This window comes from Rattus rattus, chromosome 2, assembly GCF_011064425.1.
Source record: "Rattus rattus isolate New Zealand chromosome 2, Rrattus_CSIRO_v1, whole genome shotgun sequence".
Classification (NCBI taxonomy): domain Eukaryota; kingdom Metazoa; phylum Chordata; class Mammalia; order Rodentia; family Muridae; genus Rattus; species Rattus rattus.
The window spans coordinates 34,228,621-34,240,689 of NC_046155.1; the positions used below are offsets into that span (position 1 = coordinate 34,228,621).

The 12,069-nt window shown below is 43.2% G+C and overlaps 1 protein-coding gene across 3 annotated transcripts in view; it reads right to left on the reverse strand.

Moving 5' to 3' along the window:
- LOC116891105 (interferon-induced protein with tetratricopeptide repeats 1-like) overlaps positions 1–12,069 on the reverse strand; it is a 92,587-nt gene that overhangs the window by 57,750 nt on the left and 22,768 nt on the right. The window lies entirely within an intron of this gene.

Genomic DNA, 12,069 nt, shown 5'->3' on the forward strand with positions numbered 1-12,069 from the left:
TTAGAAGGGAGAACAAAATACACACAGGAGGAAATACCGGGACAAAGAGTAGATCAGGGACTGAAGGAAAGGTCATCCAGAGACTTCCCTACCTAGGGATCCATCCCATATGCAGCCACCAAACCCAGTTACTATTTCTGATGCCAAGAAGTGCATGCTGACAGGAACCAAATGTGGAGGTCTCCTGAGAGTCTCTACCAGAGCCTTACTGATATAGATGAGGATGCCTGCAGCTAACCATTGGACTCAGCACAAACACACCAATGGAGGAGGTAGAGAAAAGACTGAAGGAACTGAAGGGGTTTGCAACCCCATAGGAAGAACAACAATATCAACCAGCCAGACCCCCAACCCCGAGCTCCCAGGGACTAAACCACCAACCAATTAGTACCCATGGCTCCAGCCGCATATGTAGCAGAGGATGGCACTGCCCAGCATCAATAGGAAGAAAAGCCCTTGGTCCTATGAAACTAGCGGGGCAAACTACAAATCCTGCATCTCTGTGTTTGATGTCAAAATGCTCTTCAGATCTCTGACTCCTTTCAGCTTTGTTGACCGCAATACACTTCTTTCTCTTGAGTTGTTTCCACTCTCTGTTAGCAGGTTTCCTGGGCTTCACTTTTAGCCATGGTTTCTCTCTCACAGGCCTTCTTTATGATGCCGGGCCTCATCTTCTTTACATGATTCTTTCAGTCCTCGGCCTTCAACTGACAGTGAGGTTGCACCCTCACCAACCTCTCTTGGCTTCTCACAGTGCCAAGCCTCAGCTTCTCTCCATGTCCCCTTCACGCCTTCAAAACCGGTCACCTGGGTGACTCTTACTCATCACCAAGGCTGGCTGTGAAGCACAACCTAGGATACCTCACGCAATGTCCCTTCTGGGTCTCCATGCACGGACAGCCCTGTCACACATGGGGCCTCAGTGACTTTCCTTAGTCTCCGAGGGAGATTCCATTCTTGATTCTGTAGCCAGAGCCACGTGGTCAAAGCTGCCGCGTTCTGCTGCTTGCTGGGAGTGGCACATGACCCCCTTGTTCAATTACATCTTCATCAGCTTTCTGGTTTCCATGGCTTCCTTCACCACCTACGCTTGGCTGTCCTGGAACTTGCTCTGTAGACTGACCTTGAACTCGGAGATCTGCTCGTCTGTCTCCTGAGTGGTGGAATTAAAGGCGTGTACCATGTGGCCTGTAAGTTTTCCTCTATTTCCTTTCCACAAGATCCTTATAAGTTCTGTGTTGTGGTCCATTCCAGATACAGTCAAGCTGACAGCCGGGAATAGCCACCACAGAACTCCTTCATGTGTTGTCGGTGCTGTGTCTGGTCTGCACCCTAAAACTGTAGATGAGGATCTCCTGTGACATCCCTAGCAGTTTCAGTACTTCATGTTTAAATGAAAAGGTCTCAGATCCATTTCAAATTCATTTTTGAGCAAGATAAAATATGTGAATCTCATTCCATTCTTCCGCAAGTGAACATCATGAAGTTTTTGAAGTTTCTAATCACAGGTAATTTTAACCAAGAATGTGGAGAGCCTTCTGGGGACACTTGCTTCTAGGCACTTGGTGGGAATTTGGCCAGACAAAAGCCAGCTCAGGGCAGGAATCTGACTTTGGGCCAGGACTGGGGAATAGACCCAGATTTTTATTTTTTGGCTGTCCTGAGTTGTTTATTGGATATGAATTTTACAAATATTATGTGGATTACGGTAACGGTGGAGCTGAAGAGTGTCGCGCCTTCTCCAGGCTGCACCAATAGTGTGATGGAACTTGTGGCCTGATTTTAAGAACATTTGAGTTAATGCAAAGTTCAGAGCTGACTCAGGTGAGGCATGTGCGGCAGTCATCCTGATTAGAAAGTCGTTCACAAGACTTTGTTTGTCATCTTCTTTGTTCCTTGACCCAGAACTGATCTTATCACTTTACATGTTCTTAAAGTGGTATAAAAGCAGACTGGAAAAAATCCACTTCAGCCTCAGAACTGGCCGGAGTCATGTTATAATGTTGTCCAATCGTCTTAAAAAAAAAAAAAATCCTCACTCCTGCTCTGGAGAACCTGTTGACTGACTGAGCTGGCTTGATAAAAAAAAAAGTAGTTTTCAGAGCTCAGATCAGTGGCCTGGTTCTTATGGTTGGGAGAGCCGCAACTTCTTGGCTGCCCACTGTCATCCCCCAAGGCTCCTTAGAATAAAAAGACTCACAAGCGTTCTAGTCATTGTCTAGTAGAACAGTACATCCCAAAAGGTACCAAATCTAGAGATTTGCAAAGGGAAGATTTGGCTCGGGTCCATTTTTCTCGATTAGTGCCTTGTATTCCAAGCTCTACTTAAAAAAAGGATACCCAGGATATACCTGCGTCCCGAATTAAAGCAGGAGAGTGTGATTCCTCTGATCCCTCCAGTGCAAAGCTTGCTTTGTATTACAATGCATTTAAACAACTACTTCGATTTAGATGCCCCCTCCCACAAGTGCATGTGTCCCTAATAGAGAACATCGTTGAAGTCTGTAAGGTAATTGGCAGAACCCTCATAAATGGTTTCATCCATCCATGGATTAATGGATTGCGAGTTATGAAAGGAATCGGTTATTTATCAGGAAAATGAGTCTATTATAAAAGTCAGGTCGACTGTCTCTCATAAGCTCTCTCACCATGTCACGACCCCAACACTTGAGAGGTGAAGACCACCAGATCCAGGCAGCTTGCTAGCTCAACAGTTCAGTAAGAGACTTTAAGGTAGAGGGCCGGCAAGATGGATTAGTGGGTAAAGAGGCTTGCCAAGCAAGACTGGCTACCCGAATTCAAGCCTGGCAATCTATATAAAGGCAGGAGAGAAGACACTACACAAAGTTGTCCTCCCATATTCTAAAATGCACTGTAGTACAACATACACAATTTGCACAGAACATACAAAGACAGACACACACACACACAGATGCACACACAGACATACATGCACACATATATACATACACACAACGATGACAGTGATGATGATCATGCATGAAATTTTTGAGGAAGTCACATGTCCTCCCCACACATACATATATACACATTTAGGGAAAATTCTGGAAGTTGTGTAATTTGCAGGGAGATAATGTGAGAATTATTTGCTATCTGTATTTGTTCTATCAAACTAAAAATTGTTCTTGAAAACAAAGTTTACTGGTAATCAAAGCTATTGCAACTGGGAGAAAGGTCAGGGAAGCAAAAGTGAGGAACAATGCTACAGTTAGGATTTTGCTGCTGTGACCATGAAGCTCAAACCTGCTTCAGGTTAGTCAGCAAAGGGCTATTCTTTCATTTGGATGAAAGCACAGAGCTGAGAAGCAGGCAGAGTAAGTGTTCTGGTGAGCCAATAGACGAAAGGCAACACCTTTCTTTGGCTAACTTTGAGAGCAATTGTTTGACAGTCTTAGTGTTTGTTTCACCCTAAGGTCAATTACTATTTCAGCTTTGTTGTGGGAGAAGAGAACTCTGGTTAAGTAAAGTGTACTAGCATTGCCTTCTGTCTAAGTAGCACTGTGAACTGAATGGTAATTAAGAAGCTAGAAGAGGCATTGTCACAGCTCAGCCAGGGGAGCAAGTAGGACCTAAGGGGGAAGGACATTAGTGTAACTGAGCTACTGGAACAAAACGCCATTCTTTACAGGAACATGGGTTAATTCCTTATCTTGCCTTTAGTAAACAGCACTACAACAGACAGGGGTAGGGGATAAAGGCATTTCTTTGAAGGCTAGCTTACTTTGGAGAAAAAAAAAACTAGTTTTTGAAACATATTATCTCAAAACAAAGCAGAGAATAGAAGCATGTGTACTTTTTAAATACAATGTATATTAATCCTGGCTGGGCTCTATATTCCCTAATAAAATAATGTATATTATTTTATTCCTTATTGGGAGAATAAATCCCCAAGTCTTTGTGTTAACTGTGCCTGAGGAGTCTACCTTGATGCTCTGAACATTCAAACTGTCAGCTGAGATAAACTCCTTGTCCCTTAAGCTGCTTTTGACAGGCATTTTAGCAGAGTTTCTCACCTCTTTGGAGTCCATGAGACCCTCACATAGATAAACCTTTAATGGAACTGTTGCCTCAGCCACCAAAATGTCTGCCTTCATCATGTTAACTGTCACATACACAGGCAGTTACATTAAACCAATGTGCATTAGAAAAAAATCACCGAAAATTTTTCTTAAGGGTCATCAAGATGTAGTGCGTTTAGTTCCTTCCCATGCCCACACGAATTATAATACAGCTTTCTCACAAATGTATTGAAATCAAAACAAACAAACAAACAAACAAACAAAAAAAGTTTTCTAAGAACCTTAGCCTTCTGAGTTTGTACATCATGACAACCCCTCCCCAAGTTTATTCAAGGTCCTGTGTGGGTGATAAATGATCTCATACCAGCTGGTACTGCGGGGTAGCCCAAGGGGAATCCAAGTGAGCAAACATGAGGTAGGGTTAAACCAAAAATCTAAGCTCACAGATATCACACTAGGCTCTGCTGAAAATCAAAGTGGGCACTCTCGAAAAATGGGTAAGCTTTCTAGTCACACAGCTAAGTGACTGCTGCTCCACTGCCAGTTCAACCGAGCCTCCATACTGAGGGGCCTTTCAAATACACTGCCTTTACAGTTTGTCATGAAGGGCCCAAAACATAGCGAGGTCTTCACTTTAAAAGCTCATCGGTCACTGCCCAAATGAGAAAGTCAAACTTTTAGGAGTATTTTTCACAGAAAAGAATGACTTAAAACCGAAAGTTACTTTCTCTTTACCAATAGGCATTCATAGGCAATGGACACCTAAGAGTTAGGCAATCAGAATAACATGCCAACCAGCTAGAAATGTCCCCACATTGTAACCACAGATATCAGTTAGCCAGGAGCTGGTCTCTGTTATAAGGTACCTGTGTTTCTAAAGTCTATGGCTTCCTTTAATGAACAGAGACTAAGAAGCATAGACTGGAAAGTTAAGATGGGTTTATTTATTTACAGTTTGGTCAGGTCAGGAAGAGAAAGACTTTTACTTTCCATTTCCCTTCCCAGCAGCAGGGTTACGAGTTTATAGAAAAGAGGAAAGAGAAACCTGGAAACAGATTGTGTAAATCTGACTGTGAAATAGCATGACAAAATTGCAGGAAGCCTCTCCCTGTGAGGCAAGCTCTTCCTCTGATGCTTCAACATCAAAACGTTTTAGTCTTCCACTTCTTCCACCAAAGAATTTTTGCACCCATTGTTTTAGGGTTGTGCTTTCAATAGTCTAGTAAGCGAAGTGGAGGCATAGTGGTCTTTCTAAATGTCTCCTCTCTGGTCAGGGCATCACTACAGAATGCAAAAGCAGAGGTTGTAAAGTGCTGGTTCTGAAACCCAGTTAAACACTCAACTTGATTTTCATGGTAAGTATTGCAGTTTGTGTGTTTGGGATGGAGAGGTGGCACAGTGCTTAAGAGCCCTTACTGCTCATGACGAGAATCTAGTTCAGGTTCCAACACCCATATGGTAGCTCACAACCATCTGTAACTCTAGTTTTGGAGGAACCCCTCTTCACCCCCCACAGTCTCCTTCATGCACATCCTTAATATAAACTCATGCAGGCACACATGGACACACATAAAAATAAAAGATTAAATAAGTAATATTTAAAGTTAGCATGTTTATCAGAGATTTGTACTGGCATTCCCAATTGACAATGGACTGGATTTGTGGATTACGTACTGAAAAAGTACAGTAGGGGTGGCTAGACTTAAGGAAGGGAGCAAATGGGGCCATCTCTAAGTCAGTTGCTTTCCAGGCACTGTGCGGGACATATGAACGTCTTTGTCAGTATCCTTTGAGTTGGAAAGAACAACATCCCAGTACATAGGGACTGTTTTACTTAGGGTTTCTATTGCTGTGAAGAGGCATCATGACCACAGCAACTCTTACAAAGCAACACACCTAATGGAGCCAGTTTATTGTTTCAGAGGTTGAGACCAACCAGGCCTAGCTTGATCATCTGAGACCTCAAAGCCTTCCCCTAGGGACACACTTCTTCCAACGAGGCTACACCTCCTAACAGTGCCACTCCTGTGGGCCTCTGTGGGTCATTTTTATTCAAACCACCACAGGGACTTAGAGAAACCGAAGGAAGCAAATTCCATATGGCAGAATGTGAAGAGTCTCTCCTGCTTGTAAGACATTTCCAAGGGTTGGGCTTCTGTTCTATCACTTTTCTTGAGGAAATAGGAAGATGTGGAAGACACTGAGAGACCAGAGAAATACGTATGAGCACAGTGGGGTGAGACAATCGACTTGTGGGAGATACAGGAATGTGAGGATTCTAGGCAGCTGCGTTAGCAAATAAGACCCAACTGCCGCTCAAAGACAGGCAGATGTAAAGCAAGAGATAAGCCAACTTGAATTAAAAGTCTTATTAAATCAGATTCTTTCATCACACTTAAAGTATTATTAGTGCTTTGTGTGAAGTATGTGACAGGTATGTGACTGTATGTAAGAGTGTGTATGTGTGTGAGTGTGTGTAAGAGAATGTGTATGTGTGTGAGTGTACGTGTGTGCGTATATGTGAGCGTGTGTGAATGTTTGTGTGTGTGAATATGTATGTCAGTGTGAGAGTATATATGTGTGTGAGGTGTGTGAGTGTATATGTGGATGAGTGTGTATGTAGATGAGTGTGTTTATATGTATGGGAGTGTGTGTGAGTGAATATATGTGTGTAAGTATGTGTGAAACTGTATGTGTGTGAGTGTTTATGTGTGTGAGTGTATATATATGTGTGAGTGTGAGTGTGTATGTGTGTGTGTTTATGTGTGAGTGTATATATGTGTGAGTGTGTATGTGGGTAAATGTGTATATGTATGTGTATGAGAGAGTATGTATGTATGAGTGTGTTTGTATGTGAATGTGTGTGTGACTATATCTGTGTATATGTATGTGAATGTGTGTGTGAGTGTGTATGTATGTGAATGTGTGTGTGAGTGTGTATGTATGTGAATGTGTGTGTGTGTGTGTATGTATGTGAATGTGAGTGTGAGGATGCCACTTTGTACACAGTGCATTTGTGTAAAGGTCACAGTACAGCCCCCTGGATTCAGTTCTTTCCTTCCACCATGGATTCTGGGGATTGAACCCAGGAGACAGGCAAAGTATAGCCATTCTCTGATGATATAATAGTATATATAAAACTGACCCCAGACATTCTACCAGAGAACACTTACAGATGATGAACACGTTCAGAAAAGTGGTTGGACACAAAATATAACTCAAAAAAACAAGTAGCCCTCCTTTACACAAACAATAAAGAGGCTGAGAAAGAAATTAGGGAAACAGCACCCTTCACAATAGCCACTAATAATAAAAAAATATCTTAGTGTATCAGTAACAAAGCAAGTGAAAGACCCTTAAGATAAGAACTTCAAGTCTCTGAAGAAAGAAATTGAAGATCTCAGAAGATGGAAAGAGCTCCCATGCTCATGGATTGTCAGGATTAATATAGTAAAAATGGTCATCTTCCCAAAAGCAATGTACAGATTCAATGCAATTCCCATCAAAATTTCAACACAATATTTTTACAGACCCTAAAAGAGCAATTTTCCACTTCAGATGGAAAAACAAAAAACTAGGATAGCTACACCTATCCTATACAATAAAAGAACTTCTGGAGGTATCACCACCCCTGATTTCAAGCTGTGCTACAGAGAAATAGTAATAAAAACTGCACGGTATTGGCATGAAAACAGACAGGCTGATCAATGGGACAGAACCAAAGACTCATAAATAAACATACATATGTACAGACACTTGATTTTTGAGAGAGAAACCAAAGTCATCATACCAATGGTGCTGGTCTAGCTGGATGCCAGCATGTAGAACAATGCAAATAGACCCATATTTATCACCATGCACAAAACTCAAGTCCAAATGGGTCAAAGTTCTCAACATAAAACCAGACACTAAATCTAATAGAAGACAGACTGGGGAACTGCCTTGAACCTATTGGTACAGGAGACAACTTCCTGAACAGAACATCAACAGCTCAAGCACTAAGATCAACAATTAGTTAATGGAACCTAATGAAACTGAAAAGCTTCTGTAAGACAAAGGACACTGTCAAAATGACAAAGCAACAGCCTACAGAATGGGAAAAGATCATACCAAAACTGTCTCAGTCATGGTTTCACTGCTGTGAGCAGACACCATGACCAAGGCAAGTCTTATAAAGAACCACATTTAATTAGGGCTGGCTTACAGATTCAGAGGGTTAGTCCATTGGGAGCATGGCAGCATCCAGGCAGGCATGGTGCAGGCAGAGCTGAGAGTTCTACATCTTCGAATACTAGCTTCCAGGCAGCTAGAATGAGAGTCTTAAAGCCCACACCTACAACCACATACCTACTCCAACAAGGCCACATCTACTCCAACAGGGTCATAACTTTTAATAGTGCCACTCCCTGGGTTGAGCATATAGGAACCATCACATTCTACTCCCTGGCCCCCATAGGCTTGTTCAAACATATGAGTCTATGGGGGGCCAAACCTAAACATAGTATGATGCAAAATATATTTAGTCTAACTTCCAAAGCCCCCCCTCCCTGCCTACTCTATAGCAATCTCAACAATGTTAAAAGTCCTAGGTTCAAAGTCTCTTCTGAGATTCATCCACTTATCTGTAATCCCCAATGCAAGTCAGGAAACCAGCAAACTCCAAACTCTGCACCTCCATGTCTGATGTCAAAGTGGTCTTCAGATCTCCAATTCCCTTTTCATCTTTGTTTAGTGCAACAAACTTCTTTCTCCTGGGCTCGTCCGACTCCCTGTTAGAAGCTTTCCTCAGTAGATAACCCACAGCTCTCAACATCTCAAACATCTTGGGGTCTCCAAGGCAACTTCAACATTACTGCTTCTTGTTTCAATGTCTTGGATCCACACATGATCTTCTGGGACCCTCCAATGAGCTGGTATAACCTCTCCAGCTCTGCTCTCTGTAGCACCCTAAGCTCAGATTGATCCACTCCACTGCTGCTGCTGTCCTTGGCGATCATTCCATGATACTGGCATCTCCAATACACTAGGATCTTCTGCTGTAACTAGGCTTCACTCATAGCCTCTCACACACTCTCTTCATGGTGCTAAGCCTCAACTCCTCTGCATGACCCCTTCAGTCCTGGGCCATTAACTGCAACGGAGGCTGCACCTTCACCAATGGCCTTCCATGGCCTCTCACAATGCCAAGCCTCAGCTGTTCTTCATGACCCCTTCATGCCTTCAAACCAGTATCATCTGGGTGATTCTTACACATTACCAAGTACAGCTGCAGCATGAGGTACAAGTTTGGCTAGCTCTTGAACACAGCTTCTTTGTGCTCTCAGAAAACACTTCCCAGAAGATTTAACCTCAGTGATGCTGTTCTCCTCTTAATTACCACTAATTTATTAGCTCCAGCTGACCAGCAGCAAGAATTGTCCCAGTAGTCACTTCTATTCTGGACTCTAAAGCCAGAGCCATTTGGCTAAAGTTACTGAGTTCTGCTGCTTGCTGGAGCTGGAACATGCACCTCCCCTGTCCTATTACATTATCACCAGCTTTCTGTTTTCCAGCTCCTTCACTGCCTAAGCTTGGATGTCCTGAAACTTGCTCCATAGACTGACTTTAAACCCAGAGATCTACATGCCTGTCTCCTGGGATTAAAGTTATGGTCCATTAAGCCTGGATTTAAGTTTTTCTTCACCTAGAACTTGCTCTGTTCTAGGCTGCCCTTGAACTCAGAGATCTGCTTGTCTTTGCCTCCTGGAATTAAAGGCTTGTACCATGCCTGGGCCTAAACTTAGCTGTGTGTGATCTTGTCCCAAGGTCGCAACTCCCTTAATTCAATTTAATATCCTTGAATACAGGGTTCAGCCCAAAAAATGTGGTATTTTTACCACAAGGACACTTACTCAACTATGCTCAAAACAGCTTTATTTGTAATAGCCCCAAACTGGAAACAACCTAGATGTCCCTCAACTGAAGAATGGTTACTGAAAAATGTGGTGCATTTTCACAATGCACACTACACTCAGCTATTCAAAACAAAGAAATCATACAACTTGCAGGCAATTAGATGGAAATCAAAAATATTAACCCGAGTGAGGTAACCCAGACCAAGAAACACATGAATGGTATGAACTCACTTATAAGAAGATATTAGCCATAAAGTACAACATACCCAAGCTACAATCCACAGACCCAAGGAAGCTAAGTACAAGGAGAGTCCAAGGAAGGATGCTTAAATCTCACTCAGAAAATAAAATAAAATAGACATTGGAGGTACATAGAGGAAGGGAGCTGGTTGGGAGAGGGCATGGGGAGGGGAACTGAGCTGAGGATCCTGTGTGTGTTGGCAGAGCTAGAGGGCTGGGATAGAGAAAGGAAATAGATGGTGGTGGGGCACCTCTAGGAAGAGCCTAAGACTTGGGATAGATAGGGGAGGGGGAGTCTATGGGAGTGACCCTAGCTAAGACTCCTAGCAGCAGGGGATATAGAGGCTGATGTTGCCACCTCCTGGAGCAAAGAGGAACTTCCAATAGAGTTGGGGGGGGGACACTAAAAAAAACCCACAAATCCTTCAACCCAAAATGTATACTATCTACAACATGTGCAGGACTAAAGATGAAGCAGAGATTAAGGGAACGGTCAACCAATGGCTGGCCCTATTTGAGACACATCCCATGGGAGAGAGCCAATCTCTGACACTATTAATGATGCACTATTATGTCTGCACACAGGAGCCTAGCAAAGCTGTCTCCTGAGAGACTTTCTACTGCAGCTGAGAGAAATCAATGCAGAGACACACAGCCAAACACCAGGCAGAGCTCGGGGAGTCCTGTGGAAGAGTGAGGGAAGGATTGAACAAGTCGGAGGGATCAAGGGCACCACAAGAAGATCTACAGAGTCAACTAACCTGGGCCAACAGGGGCTCAGAGAAACTGAACCACCAACCAATGAGCACGCATGGGCTGGACCTAAGCCTCTTACATGTATGTTGCAGATGTGCAGCATGGTTTCCATGTGGGTCTCCTAACAACCTGGGCAAGGGCTGACTCTGACTTTGTTGCCTCCCTTTCAATGGCTTTCCCCTAGCTGGGCTACCTTGTCTGGCCTCAGTGGGAGAGAATGCTCCCAGTCCTGCTACAACTAGATGTGCCATGTCAGGTTAGTATCCATGGTGGGGCCTTCCTTTCTCAGAAGAGACAGGGAGGGGTAACGGCTATGGGGTTAGGGGTGATGGTGGGACTGGGAAGAGAGGAGGAAAAGCAGTCAGAATATAAAGTGAATGAATAAATAAATAAAAAAAATAAATAAATGGGAAAGAAACCAAAGGGAAACAAGAAAAGGCAATTTTGAGTCAAGAGCCTTATTAACACAATCCTTTCGACCCCATCCCTTTTCAAATGTATTAATACTATCTTTCAGTGAAGTGTGTAGCGGGTGTGTGCATGTGTGAGTGTGTATGTGTGTGAATGTGTTTTTGCTAGTGTGTTTGTGGGGGCGGTACCTATGTGTACCGCTTGTGTGAAGAAGTCATAGTATAACACTCCAGATTGTGTTCTTTCCTGACAGCATGGGTTCCGGGGACTGAACCCAGGAGTCAGGCTTGATAGAAAGCACTTTAACTCTCTAATGTATACCTAGCCACCTCACTGACACATGCCTCTAGGTTCTCCAAAATTAAACTTTACTGGAGAAAGTGGGCAGAGGGCCATCTCCTGTGTTGGTGTCAGCTGACTGGGTGTTAGACACTCAGTGCCTGGTCAAGGAGGACTCTCAGGAGAGGTTAGCATTCTATCAAAGAGATGAAAGTAGAAGTTTAAGTACTTTCAATGTTTTTAATATTTGGAGGTGTGAAGGGTGAGTTGTATTTGAGGACCCAGACACCAAAGGCCAGGATAAGGAATTAGACACCAGTAAGGGCTGAGATTACAGCTTGACCAAGACAACGGACTAAAATAATAGACCTCAACCTGAAACAGTGTGAGATCCACTGTATGTAGTTCCCTAGATTGCTATTGCTATCCTTTAAAAAATATTTATTTTA